Here is a 23,198-nt window from a genome sequence, read left to right as displayed (position 1 = left end):
GTGAATCCAATCCCATCAGTACAAGACAGTTCCAAGAATATAATTCATGTCTCAAATATTCCTATCAGAGCATTAAGGACCACCCATAAATCGGTGTGTCAGTTCTAACTGAAAACCGAAAACTGGATTAGGGAGAAGATAAATCTGAAAGTAAAATAATGGTTTCACACTTTGGCAGTTTAGAAAATTAAATAATTTTAAACCTCAATGGAAGAGTGTACCGCGAGGAAACAATCCTAACAACAACAACAACAACAAATGAATATATTTTTTTTCACTTTTACAATTCAGCTTATTTGCTGTTTTACAACTTATATTTCCAAAGGCTTTGCAATGTCATATTTTCTTGTTTTTTGATATAATGCTTTAATAGTTCAATCCAGAGAGATACCATATGATGCAATATTTAGCTCTTCCTTGAAGCTGGAACTCAGCAATTTGTTTCCTCTAGAGCTGCTGGGTATTGCCTAAACTTTATAACATCTGCCTCGAATCTCTGTTACTTTGCAGGGGAACTTGGTTTTTGATCTCTCACAGTTTCATTTCAATGATATGTGAGAGGCTCTCCCGGACTCCAGGCCCTCTGGCTTGGTCATAGTGTGTTTTCTTTGGAGGCTGTCGTTTCAGCTGGTAAACCGCAGGGATGACGCGCTCATATTCACCACCAGCTTGTAATAACCTGTACTTATTTCTGGTGGGCCAGACCATCAGCTGGGGAGGGACAGAGCACCCAGGTGGCATCCTGATTATCCTTCCAGCCTTGCGGTAAGACCTTCCTTTGGAAGATGTCAGAGGGCCCTGTGGACTCACTTCTTCAAGGAGGCATTCTACCTCATCCATTTCATCTTCAACTTCCAACTCAAGAGTCTTCTGAATCCTCCGCCACCCCGTCAGGAACATCAGCGACACCAGCTCCTGCCAGGTCAGTGTTCCACAGAACCAAGTCATTCGGAAGTCAGAGCTGAAAACGGAAGCTGGGGAAGAGTGCTGAAGACCCCAGGGGATGATGGAGTGCTGCCATCTGGCTTCCCTTTTTGGACCAGTTCTCCCCGCCTCCAAGGGCAAAAGGATATGATGAGTTTTCTGAAAGGTTCTCACTCTTCGAGACTGGCCTGACTTGAAGAGCAGATTCCAGTGCCAACAGTGACATAAACGTCTCTGTTTACCCACAGTCCTACAAGTGCTGAATTAATTTACACTGACCATCTCAACAGGTGTGCGGTGCCACCTCAGCTGTCACCTGCTTCTCTCCTTTCTCCTGACGTTGAACCTTGAACCTTCCCTCTGAAGTGCTGTTAACTAAGCCCTGTGAGGGCCCCTTGGAGCCCCTTCCTCCCTGACAGTGTCAGCTCTCAGTTCCTCTCCCTCTTTTCCTCCTGTATGAGTTCCTCTCCTAAGTGCAAGCCTTTCCCCAACTTCTGTTCTCGGCCATCTTTCCTCTCAAGATCCCGTGCACATCCACGATTTCAGCTGTCTTCCTCTGGAGAAAGCAGTGCGGTCAAACAGAATGTAACTGTCAGGTCGGAGACGAACGTTCTGGGTTGAAGCCCAGCTTCCCGACTTCCTCCTTGTCTGCCTGGGTCAGATCTGGCATCCTCTGTGCCTCAACTTCCACATCATTAAAGTGGGTTTGTACTCTCTAAAAAAAAATAAGTACTTTTTAAAAATTTTATTTTATTTTTGGCTATGTTGGGTCTTTGTTGCTGTGCACGGGCTTTCTCTAGTTGCGGTGAGCGGGGGCTACTCTTTGTTGTGGTGTGCGGGCTTCTCATTGCCTGGCTTCTCTTGTTGCAGAGCACGGGCTCTGGGCACGCGGGCTTCAGTAGTTGTGGCACGTGGGCTCTAGAGCGCAGGCTCAGTAGTTGTGGTGCACGGGCTTAGTTGCTCCACAGCATGTGGTATCTTCCCAGACCAGGGCTCGAACCCGTGTCCCCTGCCTTGGCAGGCGGATTTTTGACCACTGCGCCACCAGGGAAGCCCCATAAATGAGTTTTTAGAAGTTGATTTTTCTGAACTTCACTGACCTTCATGGCTGTGGATTATTCTGAAATCCATAGAAGTCCTGGCAGCATTTCCTCTAAGCTCAGAATACAGTGGTGAGGTAATAACAACCGTACCTTTGCTACTTTTGCAACAGTACTCTGGAATTGAGCATAATAGGTGGAGGAGGTGGTAGGGGAATCACCTCTTCTGCCTTCTTAGTTTGCACAGTAAAGTGGAAAATCCCGGGCTCAAATCCAGGACAGTCTAACTAGAGTCCACTTCAACCACTGAACTCCAATAATTTGTTTACACGTCTTATTTAAGTCCACGTAAGTCAGTTGAGAATCATGCAGTACCTTTTTCCTACTGGCGCAGCCCAGCACAGCGTAACGCCAGGTGAGGAGCTTAGCCACGCAGCCCAGCACCTTCCAGCATTCTCAGGACTAGGCGCTCGCTGCTGCCCTTGCTCTGGCTGCTGAGCAAAACACAGGCACCCCTGCCTCCTACACGCTTCTCATCTTTCCCGTTGGAGGAGGTCGCCTGTAGATCCAGGCTGGGCCTTACAGGCTGCCCAGTTGGAGAGTCAGTTGTGGGTTGGGCCCCACCTCACCTCTTTCCTGCTGTCAGCTGGAGTAGGTAAACAGCAGATGGTCATCAGAGCAGCTAAAGCCTCAGTTTCCTTAACTGTTAAAGAGAAAATTTTTGATGGAGCTCATCCTCCAGTAGCTTCCTGAAAAAGGATGCATAAAGTGTTCCAGTGAGGAAGCCTTGACTCATGGGACATAACAGCATTGCCGGTTGCCTGGTACATTTAAGAAACCTGACTGCATAAGAAGCGCTCTACTATGGGCACAGGATGTTACCTGGAATCAGAGAACTGAATGACCCTGACTTTTCTTGATTTTAAATGATAAAAAGTCTAACTACTTTTTGTAACAGTACTCTGTACTAATGATGGTCAGCTATTTATTTTTATTTGTATTATTAATATTCACAACTTATTTCCTAATTAAATATTTAAAAGTTCTCGTGCTAATTCTGGTGTTAAAAACTTTTAAAATCTCTATAAATCTGGTTTTGAGACAATTGATAGTAATTGACTTTGTTAGAACCAGTTGCTGAGTAATAAAATGCACTTTTCAAAACAAAACAACACAAAATCCAGAGGTTTAAATCTCGGTGATAACGCAGTTGTCTGTAGAAGCAACTCTGTGCCAATAAAATGGACAACCTGGAAGAAATGGACAAATTCTTAGAAAAGCACAACCTTCCGAGACTGAACCAGGAAGAAATAGAAAATATAAACAGACCAGTTGAGACTGTGATTAACAGTCTGCCAACAAACAAAAGCCCAGAACCAGATGGCTTCACAGGCAAATACTGTCAAACATTTAGAGAAGAGCTAAAACCTATCCTTCTTAAACTCTTCCAAAATACAGCAGAGGGAGGAACACTCCCAAACTCATTCTACGAGGCCACCATCACCCTAATACCAAAACCAGACAAAGATATCACAAGGAAAGAAAACTACAGGCCAATATCACTGATGAACATAGATGCAAAAATCCTCAACAAGATACTAGCACACAGAATCCAACAGCACATTAAAAGGATCATACAGCATGATCAAGTGGGGTTTATCCCAGGAATGCAAGGATTATTCAATATTTGCAAATCAATCAGTGTGATACACCATATTAACAAATTGATGGAGAAAAACCATATGATCATCTCAATATAATGCAGAAGAAGCTTTCGACAAATTTCAACACCCATTTATTATAAAAGCCCTCCAGAAAGTAGGCATAGAGGTGAACTTACCTCAACATAATAAAGTCCATATATGACAAACCCACAGCCAACATTGTTCTCAATGGTGAAAAACTGAAACCATTTCCTCTAAGATCAGGAACAAGACAAGGTTGCCCACTCTCACCATTATTATTCGACATAGTTTTGGAAGTTTTAGCCACAGCAGTCACAGACGAAAAAGAAACAAAATGAAACCAACAGTGACAGGAGTAAAACTGTCACTGTTTGCAGATGACATGATACTATACATAGAGAATCCTAAAGATGCTACCAGAAAACTACTAGAGCTAATCAATGAATTTGGCAGAGTAGCAGGATACAAAATTAATGCACAGAAATCTCTTGCATTCCTATACACTAATGATGAAAAATCTGAAAGAAATTAAGGAAACACTCCCATTTACCACTGCAACAAAAAGAATAAAATACCTAGGAATAAACCTACCTAAGGAGACAAAAGACCTGTATGCAGAAAACTATGAGGCACTGATGAAAGAAATTAAAGATGATACCAACAGATGGAGAAATATACCATGTTCTTGGGTTGGAAGAATGAATATTGTGAAAATGACTATACTACCCAAAGCAATCTACAGATACACTGCAATCCCTATCAAACTACCAATGGCATTTTTCACAGAACTAGAGCAAAAATTTTCACAATTTGTATGGAAACACAAATGACCCCAAACAGCCAAAGCAATCTTGAGAAAGAAAAATGGAGCTGGAGGAATCAGGCTCCCAGATTTCAGACTATCCTACAAAGCTACAGTAAGCAAGACAGTATGGTACTGGCACAAAAACAGAAATATAGATCAATGGAACAGGCTAGAAAGCCCAGAGATAAAACAAATACTGTACGCTAACACATATGTATAGTATCTATAAAAAAAAAAAAGGTTCTGAAGAACCTAGGGGCAGGAAAAGAATAAAGATGCAGACGTAGAGAATGGACTTGAGGACGCGGGGAGGGGGAAGGGTAAGCTGTGACAAAGCGAGAGAGAGGCATGGACATATATACACTACCAAGCGTAAGGTAGATAGCTAGTGGGAAGCAGCCGCATAGCACAGGGAGATCAGCTCGGTGCTCTGTGACCGCCTGGAGGGGTGGGATAGGGAGGGTGGGAGGGAGGGAGACGCAAGAGGGAAGAGATATGGGAACATATGTATAACTGATTCACTTTGTTATAAGGCAGAAACTAACACACCATTGTAAAGCAATTATACTCCAATAAAGATGTTAAAAAAAAAAAGAGTTCGACAGTTTCTTAGAAAGTTAAACATAAACTTGTCATATGACCCAGGAGTTCAACTCCTATGTATTTACCCAAGATCAATAAAAACATAGGTTCACACAAATGACTTGTATGTCATTGTTTATACCAACATTATTTATAATATTCAAACAATGGAAACAATCCACATGTCTATCAACTGGTGAAAAGATAAACAAAACAGTGTATCTGTACATGAAATACTGTTCAGCAATAAGAAGAATGAAATATGAATATAATATGCTACAACACAGATGAACCTCAAAAACATTATGCTAAGTGGAAGAAGCCATACACAAAATAACATATGAAACAGACACAAGTAGATCAGTGGTTACCTGGGGTGGAAAGTGGGGTAGAAATTAGCTACAAGGAATCTTTTGGGGGTGGTGGATACATTCTAAAGCCAGGATGTGGTGATGGTTGTGTAAATCTATACAGTTACTAAATATCGTTAAATTGTGATATTTAAATATCATTAAATATCATTAATTGAGCTTTTTATGTTCAGGAAACTTTGTAAGAACATACATGTTTTCATCCACAGTGCTTTGCGCTATGTGTAAGCTTTATGTAGTGTGTGTGTCTACCTGGGTGGAAGCTGACGCATGTAAATAATGCTGTACTGTTGGAATGTGCAGAGGAGTATTTCTGAAGAGCACCAAGTTTAAAAGTCTTCTTAGGTAATCTACGTAGTTACCCACAACATTGAGAACTAGACAGATGTGCAAAGTTCCCCCTTAGTGGTGGGGGTGTGTGTGGGAGGTACAGACTATTGGGTATAAAATAGGCTACAAGGATGTGTTGTACAGCACAGGGACTATAGCCAGTATTTTGTAATAACTGTAAATGGAGTGTAACCTTTAAAACTTGAATAAAAAGTAAATTAAATAAATTAACAACAAAAAAACTCCAAAGTTCCCCCGTTAGCATTCAGATTTCCTACACTTTTTTTCATGTTTTCTAAATAGTTCATCAGGTTTGAAATGCTGTTTATTTAAGATAGAGAATAATCACCCAGATGTGAGTATGTATGATGCGTAGGTTGTTGTATTAAGCTCCACAGAATCAAGGAGGATTTTTTAAAAATTATAGAACAGCAATTATCGGGCTGCTCCCAGGTGATGGTCTTAGCAGCTTTATCTGTACGACTTCACTGAATTCTCACAGGGACACTCTTCTGTAGGACTCTTGCTATTCTTGTACAGAAGGAGACACTGAGACTTAGTCACTTGTCCCAGCCCACATAGCCAAGAGGGGCAGCTGATGGACCTCGGAGTCTTTGCTCCAGATGGAGAAACAGGGGCTGGTCACACTGCGTCCCATGTTGAGTGCAGGGTGATCTTTCCAGAGATTTAAGGGACTGTGGGAGGAAATGTCAGGGAGTGGTCATGAACGACTGAGACATGTGGGGACGAAGGGCCTTGGGGACATGTGGGGATGGAGCCTGGGAGGCAGGGGACCAGCCCAGAGGGGACCATTGAATCCCTCCAGACCACAAAGGCAGAGTAATGAACAAGGATGCAAAGTAGACCAAGCACGGAGAGTGCGGCTTTAACAGCCAGAGGCCCATGTCCCTGTGCTCCAGGGTGCTAATCCAGGGCCCACGATGCTAGACCCCAGGGTGCTAATCCAGGGCCCACGATGCTAGACCCCATGATGCTATAATCCAGGCCCCAGCGTGCTAATCCAGGCCACTCTTGAAAGGAACCTGCCCTCCCCCAAGAGCTTGTTCAGCGTGGATGGGAGATTAGAGCCAGTTCCGTCTGTGTGGGTGAGCAGAGTCTGTGCCGACCTCAGGGACTGAGGCTGTCTGCCGGTGGCCACCTCCAGAAAGTAGCCCTCTCAGTTTACAAGGAAAACCACAAACCAGGTCATAGAAAGTACACTGAGGCTCCACGATTTACTTTACTCAAGTGGGAACTAACCAACGCAGATAGCTTACTTCTCCTCAGGTTTATTTAATATGAGTGAGTGAGTGAGTGAGTGAGTGAGTGTGTGTGTGTGTGTGTGTGTGTGTGTCTGCCCTGCAGTCACAGGCACAGATCTGCCCTTTGTTCCCACCTGGTACATCATGTTTGCGAGATGGTACTGTACATTGAGGAACATCTGAGGAACACACACACCCACCACCCTCACCACGCATTTCATTAATAGCAAGTCTCCTAAGAATGAATTTGTATCCAAACGATTCTCTCCTGACTCACCCACAAAAATATTTCAAAGAATGTTTTGAATATTTGAAAATATTCTTCCTAGCAGTACTGCTTCTGGCACCCGGTTGAAGGTTCCTAATGGCTTCCTTCATCCATCCGGCAGATATTCACGCCGTAGGAAACTTCTGCTCTTATCTCAGAGCTGGATGGATATGCAGGTGGTACCTAATTTGACTTGGATGAAAACAGCCTGCTTTCCTTAGGGAGCAGTCGCTAAGTCCAGCTTAGCGTTTGTGGCAAAGCACATCAATCCTCTAATTCCAGGTGTTTTCTGAGGCTCCACTTTGGTCAACCAGGGGTCCCGGATCTGTGACAGCCCTGAATAAGCATCAGTCACTGCTCTCAAGGAGTCCTCAGCCCAGGGGGAGCGGCAGCCACCTGTGATGCCCATCCAGTGTAAGTGCCGTCATGGAAACATGTCCGGGGCAGCGTGGCAGCCCAGGGACGGTTGGACAGGTGAGGGTGTCAGCGTGGAGTCTTGAAGCCTAAGTAGAAATCCACGAGCAGGCCAGAGGGGAAGAAGACATTCCTGACGTGTGAAGGCTTGGGGGTGTACAAACAAGATGTCTTCGTGAATCTGAAACTCTTTTAGGGAGGCTGGACCCGGGGGTTTGAGCTGAGGAGTGGTGCGCAGATGCTAGAAAGCTGGTGTGTGCTTGCCTGTGGGCAGCATACCGTCCGTCCTTAACCGTTAACTTCTCCCTCCTGGTGGGGCTTTCAGTCTCTGCAGAACAGCTCGGAGATATTGTTAAGTGTATCCCTTGACGGGGAACCAGGACCCTGCCCCAGGCTGCACAGTTGTTTCTTGGCCTCTCCTCCCTTGTCCCTGCATCCCCTCCCTTCCCTGATGAGCAACTGTTTGAACCTGCTCCTTGGAGCTCAGGGAAGGTCATGGAGGCTGAATGAAGCCTGTTTCCTGTAATCAAAGAAATGGGGGACACAGAAAGGCTTTCGTGCCCAGGAGCCCCACAGGGTCCTGCTCGGTATCAGGAGGACCACAGCGCCGGCCCCCTGCCCTGTCTCCCAGGGACACCAGAGGCGGGTTACCTGGTTGAGCAGGTGCCTGCACTGTGGGGACCTTGCCTGGCGCCAGGGGCCCAGCATCTGTGTGGTTGGGGTCTATTGTGAACATCCCCCCAGCACCGTGCACATGATGGAGTGAAAGGGGAAGGAACTGAGAAACAGGCAGGAGACCATCAGGGCCTGACCTAAAACCCACGTAATGGGAGTGGATGGGAATTTAAGGAGAAACATGGTAAGTTTGGATCCTCGGTGTTGGTGATTGAGTAGAACTGGGGGGGTGAAAGGAACCTGGGCAAGGTCACGGGTGTGTGCAGTTATGGACGGTATTAGTCTGCTGTGGCTGATGTAACAAAGTACCACAGACTGAGTGGCTTAAACAACAGACATTTATTTTCTCATTCTTTTTTTAATTGAATTTAGTTCTGGAGGCTAGACACCTGAGATCAGACTTGGCAGAGTTGTTTTGCTCTGAGGGTGGTGAGGGGAAGGGTCTGTTCCAGGTCTCTCTCCTTGGCTTTAGGTGCCCATCTTCCCTGTGTGCCAGTTTCCTCTTCTTGGAGAGACACTGGTCATTGCTGGATTAGGGTCCACCTGACTGGCCTCAGTTTCACTTAATTACTGCTTCAAAGGCCCATCTCCAAGTAAGGTAACATTCTGAGGTGCTAGTCAGGACTTCAGCATATGAATTTGGGGGTGTGGGGACACAATTCAGCCCATAACACGAAGACGTAGACAAAGCTGTGAGCAGTGTGAAGTGTGAAGTTGTTCATTCTGAGGAATCATGTAACGAGGTTTGCCTGTACTTCTGTGACCTGAATGGGTGTGTGTTATCTGTGAGGTGGAAGGGCCTCTTCCAGGGAAAGAATCCCCTGACCTGAATGGAGGCAGCAGGCCTTTTTTTTTTTTTTCCAATATTTTTTTAAATTGAAGTACAGTTGATTTACAATGTTGTTAATTACTGCTGTAGAGCAAGATGATTCAGTTATACATATATATATATATGTTCTTTTTAAAAAATATTCTTTCCTATTATGATTCATCATAGGATATTGAATATAATTTCCTGTGCTATACAGTAGGACCTTGTTGTTTATCCATTCTCTATATAAATGATTACATCTGCTAACCCCATCCTCCCACTCCATCCCTCCCTCAACCCCCTCCCTTTTGGCAACCACCAGTCTGTGCTCTATGTCTGTGAGTCTATTCCTGTTTCATAGATAGGTTCATTTGGGTCATATTTTAGATTCCACATGTAAGTGATATCATATGGTTGGTATTTGTCTTCCTCTTTCTGACGTATTTCACTTAGTATGATAATCTCTAGTTGCATCCATGTTGCTGCAAATGGCATTATTTCACTCTTTTTTATGTCTGAGTACTATTCCATTGTATACATGTGCCACATCTTCTTTATCCGTTAATCTATTGATGGACATTTAGGTTGTTTCCATGTCTTGGCTATTGTGAACAGTACTGCTATGAACATAGGGGTGCGTGTATCTTTTTGAATTATAGTTTGTCTGGACGTATGCCCAGGAGTGGGATTGCCGGATCATAGAGGCAGCAGGCCTTAACGTAGTTCTGGAAATTTAGATTTTCTCAAGGTGAGTGCAATTCCTCTGGCTTCTCATAGCTGATGTCTGGGAGAGACTAGCTGAGGGTCAGTGGGTTTCAGCAGGATATTTCAGGAGTGGTCATGGTCTAGTGGTTGGAGCTCTGGATGGGGGGTGTGTGTGATAGATTATTTTGAGCCAAAAGGAATAAAACTGCTTAAGAGGCAGGGTGGAGTCAGACGAACCCAAATTTTCATCTCTCCTCAGCCCATCTCTCTTAGTCAGCTCAGGCTTCCGTAACAAAGTACCACCATGGACTAGATGGCGTAAACGACAGAAATTTATTTCTCAGAGTTCTGGAGGCTGAAGTCCAAGATCAGGGGCCAACATGGTCGGGTTCTGATGAGGGCTCTCTTCCTACCTTGCAAACGGCAGCCCTTCTCACTGTGTCCTCACGTGATAGGGAGATAGAGATAGAGACAGAGTCCGAGACAGAGAGAGAGAGAGACAGAGTCCGAGACAGAGACAGAGTCTGAGACAGAGACAGAGACAGAGACAGAGTCCGAGACAGAGAGACAGAGAGACAGAGTCTGAGACAGAGAGAGAGACAGAGCCTGAGACAGAGAGAGAGACAGAGACCGAGACAGAGAGAGAGACAGAGAGAAAGATGGAGTCAGAGACAGAGAGAGAGACAGAGTCAGAGACAGAGTCAAAAACAGAGAGAGACAGAGTGCAAGACAGAGAGACAGAGTCAGAGACAGAGTCAGAGACAGAGTCAGAGACAGAGGTAGACAGAGTCAGAGAGCTCTCTGGTGTCTCTTCTTATAAGGGTACTAATCTCATCAGAGGGTCCCACCTGCATGAACTCATGTAACCTTCACATGGGAAAGGGACTAATGGTCTCTCTGGAGCCTCTTGTATAAAGGCACTGATCTGTTTCCCAAGGGCTCCACGCTCATGACTTCATCACTTCCCAAAGGCCCCATCTCCAAAGAACATTGCACTGGGGGTTTGGGTTTCAGCATGTGAATTGGGGGAGGGAACACAAACATTCAGTACATAACAGAATCCTAAATGTGTGACTTTAGACTTTTACCTGCCTTGTCACTGACACCCTACATCTATCTCTCAAGGTGGTTGGAAGGTTAAATGAGATAACGTGATGCACTCAGATAATGCATTTATTCTACCACATTTCATCAGAGCCTGGCATAGAGGAAATATTCAATCAGTGAGTCTCAGTTTGTATCACGGTAGAACTCACAAAGCCAGTTCTTCCCCATTATTGTTTGTCTGTGGTGTTCCAGATTATTAATGCCATGTGCTCTAATAAGAATTGAACTTTACCTTATAATTTAGAAACACCTAAATCCTGTGTGTAATTAAATTATATAGTTTGAGAGCCTCTGTGCCCTATTTTTAAGTCAGTTTTTATTGTTTTCTAAGTTGGGTATTAAATAGTTAGAAAACCAAAGGGGTTCTATTAAATAATTTTTCCTAGAAAAAAGTATATGTGTGGTTTAGACTACTGTTAGTGTCTGGTACCTATTAAGTGCTATTTATGTAAGTATTATCTATCAACACTAAAAGACACAATGAAAATTAGCAATTCTCTGCCCCATTTTCCCCACGCCCTGTGGCAGTAACTTCCAATCTATTAGCTATTTTTCTTATATTTACCTCCATATTTCTTCATAAGGTGCTTCAACTTCTGCTTCCTGATTTTTAAAGTTTAATGAATTTTTAAAGTTTTTAAAGTGGCATTTCATAATTGAACTTTTACATTTAATTATTTCTTTGAAGTCTATTTATGGCAGAAATAGATTTAATCCTCTTATTCTCCATGTGCCTCACCAAAAGACAGACAGATGGACACACGCACCTCTTTTTTTTAAGATTTATTTATTATTTTATTTTTTGGCTGCGTCAGGTCTTAGTTGCGGCACGTGGGATCTTCGTTGAGGCTTGCGGGATCTTTCGTTGCGACGCGTGGGTCTCTCTCTAGTTGTGGCACATAGGCTCCAGAGCGTGTGGGCTCTGTAGTTCGTGGCAGGCAAACTCTCTAGTTGAGGCGCGCAAGTTCAGGAGTTGTGGCACGTGGGCTTAGTTGCCCCGCAGCATGTGGGATCTTAGTTCCCCGACCAGGTATGGAACTCGTGTCCCCTGCGTTGTAAGGTGGATTCTTTACTGCTGGACCACCAGGCCAGTCGCCACACACACCTCTTCACACCTCATTCCCCCACTTCCGTAGTAGAGTTGAATCCGTTTTTAAGTTAATTCTGTATTCAGTTTACATTATCATGAGTTTGTAAATATAAAGCTGAGCTTTATTCTGGACTGTGATTCCATTTCCTTTTTGTTCCCCTTGTGCGTGTTTTAAGTCTTTATTTTTTAAGAGGAGTTTTAGATTCACAGCAAAGTTGAGAGGAAGGTACAGAGATTTCCCATACACCCCTTGCCTGCCCTCCCCCCAACACACACACGCACACACACGCGCATGTACATGTGCACATGCATGCACACACACGCGTGTACACACACAATCACATGTGCACACATGCAACCGCACACGCACACACACATGCACACACACGCAGCTTCCCTCATTGTCAACATTCCCCACCAGGTGGTACATTTGTTACAATCAATGAACCTATGCTGACACATCATAATTACTGAAAGTCCACAGTTCACATTGGGGTTCGTGCTTGGTGGTGTACGCTCAGTGGGTTTGGACAAGCATATAGTGACATGTATCCAACATTATGGTATCTTACAGAGCATTTTCACTGCCCTAAAGATCCTCTGTGCTGTGGCTGTTCACCTCTCCCTCCCTCCCCTCAACCCATGGCGACCACTGATCCTTTTACTGCCTCATTATTTTTGCCTTTTCCAGAATGTCATATATGTAGTTGGAATCATACAGTATGTAGTCTTTTCACATTGGGTTCTTTCACTAGAAATATGCATTTAAGCTTCCTCTTTGTCTTTTCATGGCTTGATAGCTCATTTCTTTTTAATGCTGAATAATATTCCACTGTTGAATGTACCACAGTTTATTATTCATTCACTTACTGAAGGAGATCTTTGTTGCTTCCAAGTTTCAGCAATTATGGACAAAAACCACTGTAAACATCCACATGTAAGGTTTTGTGTGTCTTCTTGTTTTTTCTGTTCCTGCTTAATTTCTGTTTGCTTAGTTTTGTGAATAGCTTTCATAAATTTTACTCCACATTCTCCAAAGGAGCTGTAAAATCTCACTCAATATAGTCCAACCATCAGCTAATCTATCACATTCATTTCTTTTTCTAGAAAATTTACCTCTTGGAGCTGCCTGCTGTCCTACTCCAGTCAGGACTTATCCCTCTAGGCCTGCTGCCCCGTTGTCGTGCTAGAATTTCATTTCAGGATCATTCTGTGAATTCTCCTAGTTGCTGCCTTAAACGGGGGTCCCTGTTTCCTGAATCTCAAACTCTTTTTTAATATACTCCCTCATTTTGGTAGATACATCCTCCGATAGGTTCCTCAGAAAGGGTTCACGAAAGATAAACTCTTTGAGACTTCGCAGGTCTGAAAACATTTTGATCCTTCCTTACCATTTCATGAAAGTTAATCTAAGACTAGAATCTAGGTTGGAAACCACTTTCTTTTTTTTTTTTTATTGCGGTACGCGGACCTCTCACTGCTGTGGCCTCTCCCGTTGCGGAGCACAGGCTCCAGACGTGCAGGCTCAGCGGCCATGGCTCACGGGCCCAGCCGCTCTGCAGCATGTGGGATCTTCCCGGACCAGGGCACGAACCCATGTCCCCCGCATCGGCAGGCGGACTCTCAACCACTGCGCCACCAGGGAAGCCCTGGAAACCACTTTCACTCAGCCTTTCAAAGGCATTGCTCAATTGTCTTCTAGCTTACAGTGTGTCATTGGAAAATCTGGTGTCATTCTGATTGCTGAATCATACATTTATTCATGCATTCATTTCTTTTTTTTCATTCAACAAGTATCTCTGGGACTGTTTCTACACCTACTATGTGCCAGGCTCTCTTCTGGGTTATGGGCAACCAGAACAAAACAGATAAAAGTTTCTGACTTTATTCCAGAGCTCACATTCTGATCTTTTCTATTTTTTTTTTTTCCTCACCTGAGGATGCTCCAGTCCCCCACTCGGGGGGTATAAGCTTGGCGGTCAGCATTCTGAGAGTCCAGTGGAGGGAGGGTTTAGGGGTCTCCCATTTGGTATATATACTTGGACTTTCACTTCATCATCCCTATTTCCACTATAGTGCCTGACCGCACCCTCCTTTGTCATGGATGTCTTCAAGTTTGTAGATTCTCTGGCTCCGTTTCTCCAGAGACCATCAGTCACGTATCTTGCTGGTGTGCAGGACGGATGGGTAGAGAGGAGCTAGGGTCCTCCAGTGTCACCTGACCCTCCGGTATACAGTGCCCCTCTCTGCTTTCTGGGGTTCCTCATGCTCATAATTCCTGTGCCTTTCTGAGGTTCTGTGCTTCAAACCAGCATGTTTCTTATTGGTATTCCCCTCTGTAGGCATAGGGGTTGGAGGTTTTTTTGCTTCGCGAAGTCCGTTATGATTCACCCATCAACTTTTCATCTTCCAAGAAATTGTTTAAATCTCATTTTCTGTCTTTTAATCTCTTTGTGCTTATGGATTTATTCCTTTGTTACTTTGTTATTTCTTCTGAAAAAAATAAATGGGAATTTAGAAGGAAGTGGAGATTAAATATAATGCATTTATTCCACCATGTTTGATCAGAAATTGTACCATATCTTTCCAGAATTTTAAAGTAAATGAATTTTCATGTTAATACATGTATACTGTTTTAATTTCAAAAGGGATTGTTGGGCCATTCCACGTTTTTAAAAAGTGTAACCTTTTACACATTAAATTTCAAATTACCTGGTGTGTATATATCTGAAATCATCTCAGAACAGCAACCCTCATTTCATTATTTTAGTTTTCCTGATGGGGAGGTATACGAGGAGGTATGTGTTTGCAACTGAAGGCTTACTTTACCCACTCCAAGGAGACTGTCCAAAATACAGAGAAATAGTATGATAGAACTTATACTCAAGGTTGATCCCTTTTCTTTTATTGCATTCTATGTTCTTATATTAATTTTAACATAGATGTTGTATATTCATTTAACATCTAAGACTCAAATGACTTTTCCACTCTGTTGGATGATGTGTCACTACTAGTCTCTTTTGTTGCCACAGAAAATGTCAAAAGTAGTACTAGCTGCTCCAATCAAATTTGTCTTCTTATTTTATGTGTCATTTCAGACAAAGGGTGGTGCCCACACAGGACAAACTGGGGGCTTCATAATTAAAAAGAAAACCAAACACGGAAACAGAGTAAACCATTCTCTTGTCTGGAATTTCCTCCCTGTGACATCAAGAAGGGCTTGCCCTGGGGTCTGGAGCAGGGAGCAGCAACTTCAAAGTGCTGGAGGGGTGCTTCCCTGGTGGCGCAGTGGTTGGGAGTCCGCCTGCCGATGCAGGGGACACGGGTTCGTGTCCCGGTCTGGGAAGATCCCACACGCCGCGGAGATGCTGGGCCCGTGAGCCATGGCCGTTGAGCCTGCGCGTCCGGAGGCTGTGCTCCGCAACGGGAGAGGCCACGACAGTGAGAGGCCCGCGTACCGCAAAAAAAAAAAAAAAGTGCTGGGGAATCTTGGGGAAGCTAATTAGGCATGCAGGTCCCTGGGCCCTGCCCAGAGGCTGGACTTAGTGGGTGGGGCTCAGTCATCTGCCTGCAGCAAGTGCACCGGATAATTCTGATCAGATGATCCTTAGACGACCCTTTGAAAACCCCAGGTCTGGAGGATCCATGAGGCCTGAGACAGCATGGCTTTCACATGGCCCAGATACGTTCAGCTGAGCGTTTGGACATCTCAGAGCTATGAGACACACTTAGCTTGCTTGAGCAAAGCAGTTTCTTTACCTGGCATTTTTCCCCGCTTTAACATGTTTAACATCACTTTAAAGTAAACCACTTTAAAGTGATTTTAAACTTGTATCTTTTTAAAAATTGTGGTTTTGTGATTATAAATGTATTATAAATTCATTGTGGGAAACTTAGAAAACAACAAAAATTGTAAAAACTAAAATGAAAATGACTACTCTCTTACCATTGAAAGGCTACTTGCTACCTTTATCATATGGGTGTATTTTCTTACAGAAAAAAAAAAGCCATTTTGTACCTTTCTTTTTTTCATTTAATGTTATTAGGAATCTGAAAATTCTTTATAAATAGATGTTTAGGGCTTCCCTGGTGGCGCAGTGGTTGGGAGTCCGCCTGTGGATGCAGGGGGCGTGGGTTCGTGCCCCGGTCCGGGAAGATCCCACATGCCGCGGAGCGGCTGGGCCCATGAGCCGTGGCCGCTGGGCCTGCACGTCCGGAGCCTGTACTCCACAAGGGGAGAGGCCACAGCAGGGAGAGGCCCGCGTACAGAAAAAAAAAAAAAAAGATGTTTAGTGTTTTTAGTTTGTTTGTTTGTTTGTTTTTAGCTGCACTGTGTGGCACGTGGGATCTAAGTTCCCCAACCAGGGATTGGACCCCGGCCCTCAACAGTGAAAGAGCGGCGTCCTAACCACTGGACCGCCAGGGAATTCCCATAATTAGATGTTTTAAGTGACTGCTCTTTCCTTGGCTAAGACTTCCATAATTGAGTCATTCCCTTTAATTTCTATTTTTCACTATTATAATCCTGACCTCCATCTTTTCACTTTCATAATACTTCCCAATGTACGATATGTTATATATTCTATTTGATGATTGACTGTCTATTTCACCCTGCTAAATGTAAGCTCCAAAGGGGAAGAATTTGAAGTTTAATCACTTAAACTTCCACCCCTATACTCAGTACCCAGAACAGTATCTGGAACAGAGCAGATATTCCATAAGTGTTTGTTGAATGAATAATGAATGAATGAACAATGCAGTGAACATATTTATGCCCATACTTTTTTCACTTTACGGATTCTTTTCTCTGGGGTTGATTTTAGAAGGATAATCCCTGTCAGCAGATACTAACAATTTTAAAGCTTTGATACCTATTGATAGTTTGTCAAGTCTGGAAAGATTATGCCAACTTAGACTCCTACTCCTATAAGAATTCTTGTTTCTTGTTTCACCTTTTGTACTCTAAGTATTATTATGTTTGTATTTTTGTTAGTTTGGTGGATGAAAATGATATCTCTTTGTTTAATTTGAATTTCTTTGATGATGATGATGATGATGATTTTGCGGTACGCGGGCCTCTCACTGTTGTGCCTCTCCGTTGCGGAGAACAGGCTCTGGACGCGCAGGCTCAGCGGCCATGGCTCACGGGCCCAGCCGCTCCGCGGCATGTGGGATCTTCCCAGACCGGGGCACGAACCTGTGTCCCCTGCATCGGCAGGCAGACTCTCAACCACTGTGCCACCGGGGAAGCCCAATTTCTTTGATTATTAATAGTTGAATATTAAATCTGTATCTTAAAGCTTCAACCTTATGAACAAATTGATGATGCCCTGTGATTTTTTTTTTTTTTTTTTGGTCATTGGTGTTCAACAATTATTAAATTAAGCAAGTTTTTCTCTGTGTGTATGTTTAACAAATTGATGTAGAAATGTGGTTCTTTCTACATCATAGAGAAAAGGCAGAGGTTATTATTATTTTTTCTAGATGTAGAATGTTCATTAGTTTATTCTTATTTTTTAAATTTTTTATTGAAGCGTAGTCGATGTATAATATGTTACAGGTGTACCGTATAGCGATTCACAATTTTTAAAGGTTATACTCCATTTCTAGTTCTTATAAAATATTTTCTATATTTCCCATGTTATACAATATATCCTTGTAGCTTATTTTATACATAATACTTTGTATCTCTTACTTCCCCACCCCTGTGCTGCCCCTCCCCCTTCCCCACTGGTAACCACTAGTTCTTTATATTTGTGAGTTGGCTTCTTTTTTGTTACATTTACAGTTTGTTGTATTTTTCAGATTCCACGTATAACTGAGATCATACAGAATTTGTCTTTCTCTGTCTGACTTATTTCACTTAGCATAATGCTCTCCGAGTCCATCCATGTTGCTGCAAAGGGCAAAATTGCATTAGTTTCTTGAGTCATACGAAGAAGCCAGAAAAGTTGGGATGTGACCATGGTCTCAGACATCTGCTCCCTTGGGCCAGTAAGCCTGGTGTCCATTCTTTGACAAGCTGAAAAGTGCATCTCCATCATTGTTTATGAGCTCATAATACGAAACTGTATTTGTTGGCTGTATTTTTTTCTGCTGGCATGTTTTCAGCATACAGGTCATAAACTGACAATAGTAATAAGCCGGAAATGCATGCGGGGTTTTGAAACCGAGGCTTACATGCGTTGCATCATAGCAAATTGGTGGGGTAGAAAAGGCCCACATCCACCCACCTGTCTGGATGGGTGTAACTGCCCCTGCTGTACCCAGTGCCCTTCTAGAACGGAGTCTTAAAACAGTGAGCTGAGGGGTCCTTTTCCCTGTAAACCCTCTCCGCATCTCGCTCAGAACAAGAGGCAAAGTTCTTGCAGTTGTTCATGAGGCATCATAAAACCCGGCCCCATGGCCTCCATGACCTCATCCGTTTCAAGTCTCCTCCCAGCTCACTGGGCTCCAGCCACACAGAAGCCCCGGCTATTTCTACAGAACACGCTGTGCTCTGATGCCATCTCCCGACTGCATCCTCTGGCTGGACCACTGCTTCCCGACCCTCACCCGCAAATATCCACCTGTCCTGTGCCTTCCCCTCACTTAGACCTTCTTCCAAGTTGGCTGCTCGCAGAGCCAGCCCTGTCCACCCTGTTGGCCACCGAAGCCTCCACTTGCTGACCTCACTCTCCTGTCGCTCTTTCCCAGCCGTGTTGGTCTCTGTGCCGCTTTTCACCAATGGCCTGAGGTACGTTTTCCTTCAGGTTTTGTCTGTCTTCTCTCGCTCAGAAGTCAGCTCCCCGTGGGCAGGGCTGTGTGCCTCTTTTCCTTTCCAGCCAGGCCTGGAATAATAGAGGCTGACTCAACATTTGCTAGTCCATTCCTGTTTTACAGCTGAAGAAAACGAGGCCGGTGGAAATGACTTTCCCACCATGACACAGGGAGTGTGTGTGTGGGGGGATAAGCCTGGAGATCTGAGTCGGAACCCCTGCCTCCAGGGATGTACTTAAGGCTGAAAGGGGCACAGCACTGGTTTTCTGAATTCTTCCTTTGTTTTTACAATGGGCTTTGCTGTTCTAGATTCTCCTTGCTTCCTGGTAGCCTGGATAGCCTCTCGCTGTCAAAAATCCAAAGAAATCTAAATTACAAGCCCCTCCCCCCTTTAAAACTGTCATTGTTTACTAAGACGACCGCCTTGAAGGGATGTGCTTCAAATACCTTTGTAACGGCACTGGGAAGAAATCCCTTTTATGGAAAGGTTGTAGATGTGCTTTAAAATAGATGCCCCGACTTGCTTTTCTTTATCCTCCATCTCCAGGTGGAATCTACCTGACCTTCAGAACAAGGACCACAAAGGTTTCCCCTCATTTATGTGTCATTCTGTGAAAGTCACATGTCTTCACTGGGCTGGAATTAAGAGGCCACTTGGCCTGTGATGCCAGGACCCTCAGGCGGTCTCAGAGGAAGGTGATGGGGTGAGGGGATCCGGTGATACTGCGGGTTCCCCACTCTGTTTCCGCCAGAGATGTGTCTCTTTCATCATTTCATGTATTAAGCATTTGTATTCAATCTTATTAGCAAAAAAGAAAAAGAAAAAAGATGTTTCACAGTAAAAGAGTTTGAGAACCAGGTGGTTAGCCATTTTACAGCTGAGGTCCAGAGAGGCCCCGCATGCAACAAGCTTCCCCAGCACTCAGTCCCGGCTCTCCTTCACCATCTCACAGCTTTTATGACCTTCAGCAGTTTTAAAACTGGGAACCACATGCATAATTTTCACCTGAGGCGCTCATTGAAGATCAAAAGTCCTGGACCCCACTTTGAATCTAGGGGCATCAGAATCCTGGGTCCCAGGAATCTGCATTTCTAAACAAGCCAACTGCCCATGTTTGTCCTGGGGCTTTCTCTCAACATACGCCCCCCTCAGCACAGCCTCAGGCTGCTTCCTTGTTATCAGGGCCCCAGGACCCTGCCTGCTCTGCACTGGCCACTGTTAGACCTTGATTTCCCTCCCCTCCCCTTGCCCCTCCCCTACCGGCCCCCTCCTTCGGTAATTTTATATTAATAGGGGGAGGGGATAAGCCCACTTTGGCAGGTGTGACCCATGCAGCTGTATACTTTCTCACCCAGGGGAGTGTCTGGGTCCTTCTGTGGTTTTCACCCAGAAGTCAAGAGTATCCAGAAGCCGTCCAATCGGACTCCAGGGTTGTCGGATCAGAGGGCTTCTCAGCAGAAGCTGTGGGCGCACCCGAGGCAGCAACAGGGCTTTATGCCCCTCACTTAGCAAGAAGTCCTGGGGGAGCAGGAGCTCCCCAAGCTCGCAGAGGCCCAGGGTCCTTCAGCCCCTCCTTTCCACCGTCCTCAGCGTGTGTTTCTCATCCCCACATCTGCAAATCGTGGCTGCCCCTGGACGGTCTGCATTTGCAGTTGGGATGAAGACGGAAGGGCTGAGGGCAGAGAAGGCTCTCCTTTCCTAATGAGGCTTTGCCTTTATACTTGGAAAGGAAATCCCTGCCCGTAATTGTCACATGCCCAGCCTGGCCGTAAGGAAGTCTAGAAAGATAACACGTTCTGGCTTTCCCACCCTGAGTACTAGAGGAAGACAAAGGAAGGGGCTTGGTGACTGGCCGGGGAGCTGTCAGTCTGCTTCCTGCCACAAGGGGGAGCTCCCAGTGGTTGGAGCAAGTATTTTGTGTAACCCTGTTGATACAAAGTATCTACAAAGTACAGGTGCTTGGGAGAGGAAGGGAGTACATTCATAGATACTTTGCTACAGGAGCAAAGGATAAGATGCTAAATGAAGCCTCAGTAAGACGTGAGGTCCAGGTGAAAGTGGAACAAACACACAGGAGTATGTGGAGGTGTGGATAGTGGGGTTAGCGGTGGTAGTGGTATAACTCTAAAGGGGAAAACTGGTTGAATAAACGTGTAAGGGGTCATAAATTGCAGTGGCAGGAGATGTACCCAAAATATGGAATATGGATGCCAAGGGACCTGTCTGCAAGTCTCTAAGCCAACAGCGGTGCACCTCTGGGCTTACTGTTTGAGATGCTTGTGAAACCATGACTTCCCCACAGGGCACCAGGTGGTGGGGTGGCAGTGCAGCTCGGGTGACAGAAGCCACAGAGCACATTTGGGCTCCGCTCCAGTTCACTTGCCAAGTTACCCCGTACTCACTTCTGCCCCTGCGGCTCTCTTTTCGCCGAGATGATCAACAACGACGTAGCCAACGAACACGTCTCCATCCCTGGCTTACTTGCTCCGTCCGTTTGCCCATTCCTTTCTCCTCTGGATGGTTTTCGCCTTTGACTCCCATGATGCCAGCGTGGTGACTGTCCTTCCGTCATTCAGTGAGTGTCTGTCGTTCAGCGTTGTCTCCCAGCCCCTTTATCGAGCCTTCAGAGGCATCCGAGCTCTGCCCTCTGTGCCTCGCTCTTGCGTTTCGTTCCGCTCCCTCGTCTGCCTGGCTGATTCCTCAGCTTTTCCCGGGAGACCTAGCTCAGCTGCCGCTTCCCCTGGGAAGTCCTCCAGACTGCCTTTCCTCCCTCTGTCTGACTTCCTCCCTCTGTGTTTCTTTGGCATAACTCGTTATCACTGGGGGAAATTGACTGTATTTGTCCATTTGTCCATCTCCTGGGTAGACTGAGAGCTGTGTGAAAGCAGGGGCTGGCCATCGTGTTTGTATCTCTAGCATTTACTGAGTGTCATCTCACAAATGTTTGTTGAATGAATGAATGAAAGTATTAGGATCTATAAGCACTCTAACTCTACAGAGAGCAAACAATCATCAGGACAGCTAATGAGGGGGACAGGATGTGAGAGGGGAGGGAAGGGAATGATGGCAGGTCACACTCAGCTCCAAGGAGACAGGCCCAGCTAGATACTTTTTACGTATTGTTACCTTTATCACTACAACAGCCTATAGAACGCATGTTAGAGCGTTTGTGTTACGGTATTTAAAGAAATGGACATTCAGAAAGATTGAGTCACTCAGCTAGTAAGTGAGGGCAGACTTGTAGGGATAATACTAAAAGTTAATAGAGCTTAAAATGAAGTCACAACAATGCCTCGAAACACTGACAGTAAGCAAAATGATCTTGCTTCTTCTCTTTGTACAAGGAGAAGGGTGTTTCACAGGCATAGAGAAAACACGCCCCACTGATTCCATCCCTCGTTGGGTCTGCCTTTTGTTTATTTTGTTATTATTTTTTTAAAGTTGTAAATTGTGTGCCATTCTTTTTTATTTTAAATTAATTTTTATTGGAGTACAGTTGATTCACAGTGTTGTGTTTCTGCTGTACCACAGAGTGACTCAGGTATACATCTACCTATATCCATTCATTTTTAGATTCTTTCCCATATAGGGCATTACGGAGTATTGAGTAGAGTTCCCTGTGCTGTGCCTTTTGTTTAGACTGACCCCCTAGAAGGTGTCTGGCTTTGCCTCTACGGGGCCAGGCAGCAGGAAGATGCACCCTCGATTTAGAGGCAAGGTTGTGAAACAGACCATTCAGAGACTTCCTTCCTAGCTGCAAGCACCCTGTGCTCCGTGGCCTACCTACCACCCCTAGGTGGTACTGTTTCCAACTGGTTTTTCAGGTTCTGCGCTAAAGTACCTCACCTAATCCTGAATTCTCACTGCTTCTCCTGGTGTGTTGTACCCCATGTTCCCCACCATCAAATTTCTTTTTCCGTATCAGACCCTTATGGCTCTGTGCTGAGCCATCCATCACGTGGCAAACTGTATCATATGTTAATTTCCACCGAGGGGTTCCTGCAGGATTCTAGCTCAGTGTTGGGCATACTTGCCAGCCGTACTACAGTCACTGGGAATCTCTTCAGGACCCAGTGCCTCGCTGGGAAGGAGTGACTCTGAAGCTGTAGAATTTCAAAAGGGTTGGCGCGGATCTGCTTGGATATATAGGGCGCTTGCCAGAGTTTCTTAACCCTAACAGGCTGTGTATTCTGAATACACTCTTGAAGAAGGCCTGATTTTTTTTTTCAAATTTTATTTTATTTATTTATTTTTTATATAGCATGTTCTTATTAGTTATCTATTTTATACACATCAGTGTATACATGTCAATCCCAATCGCCCAATTCATCCCACCCCACCCCCCCGCTGCTCTCCCCCCTTGGTGTCC

General features: G+C 44.7%; 1 protein-coding gene across 1 annotated transcript in view; it reads left to right on the top strand.

Moving 5' to 3' along the window:
- The window catches only part of ST8SIA6 (ST8 alpha-N-acetyl-neuraminide alpha-2,8-sialyltransferase 6), a gene marked incomplete at both ends in the record, with an annotated part of 134,797 nt that overhangs the window by 22,206 nt on the left and 89,393 nt on the right, over positions 1 to 23,198 (top strand). The window lies entirely within an intron of this gene.

This window comes from Leucopleurus acutus (assembly GCF_964270905.1).
Source record: "Leucopleurus acutus genome assembly, chromosome: 1".
NCBI lineage: Eukaryota > Metazoa > Chordata > Mammalia > Artiodactyla > Delphinidae > Leucopleurus > Leucopleurus acutus.
This window is presented reverse-complemented; position numbering and strand designations above follow the sequence as displayed.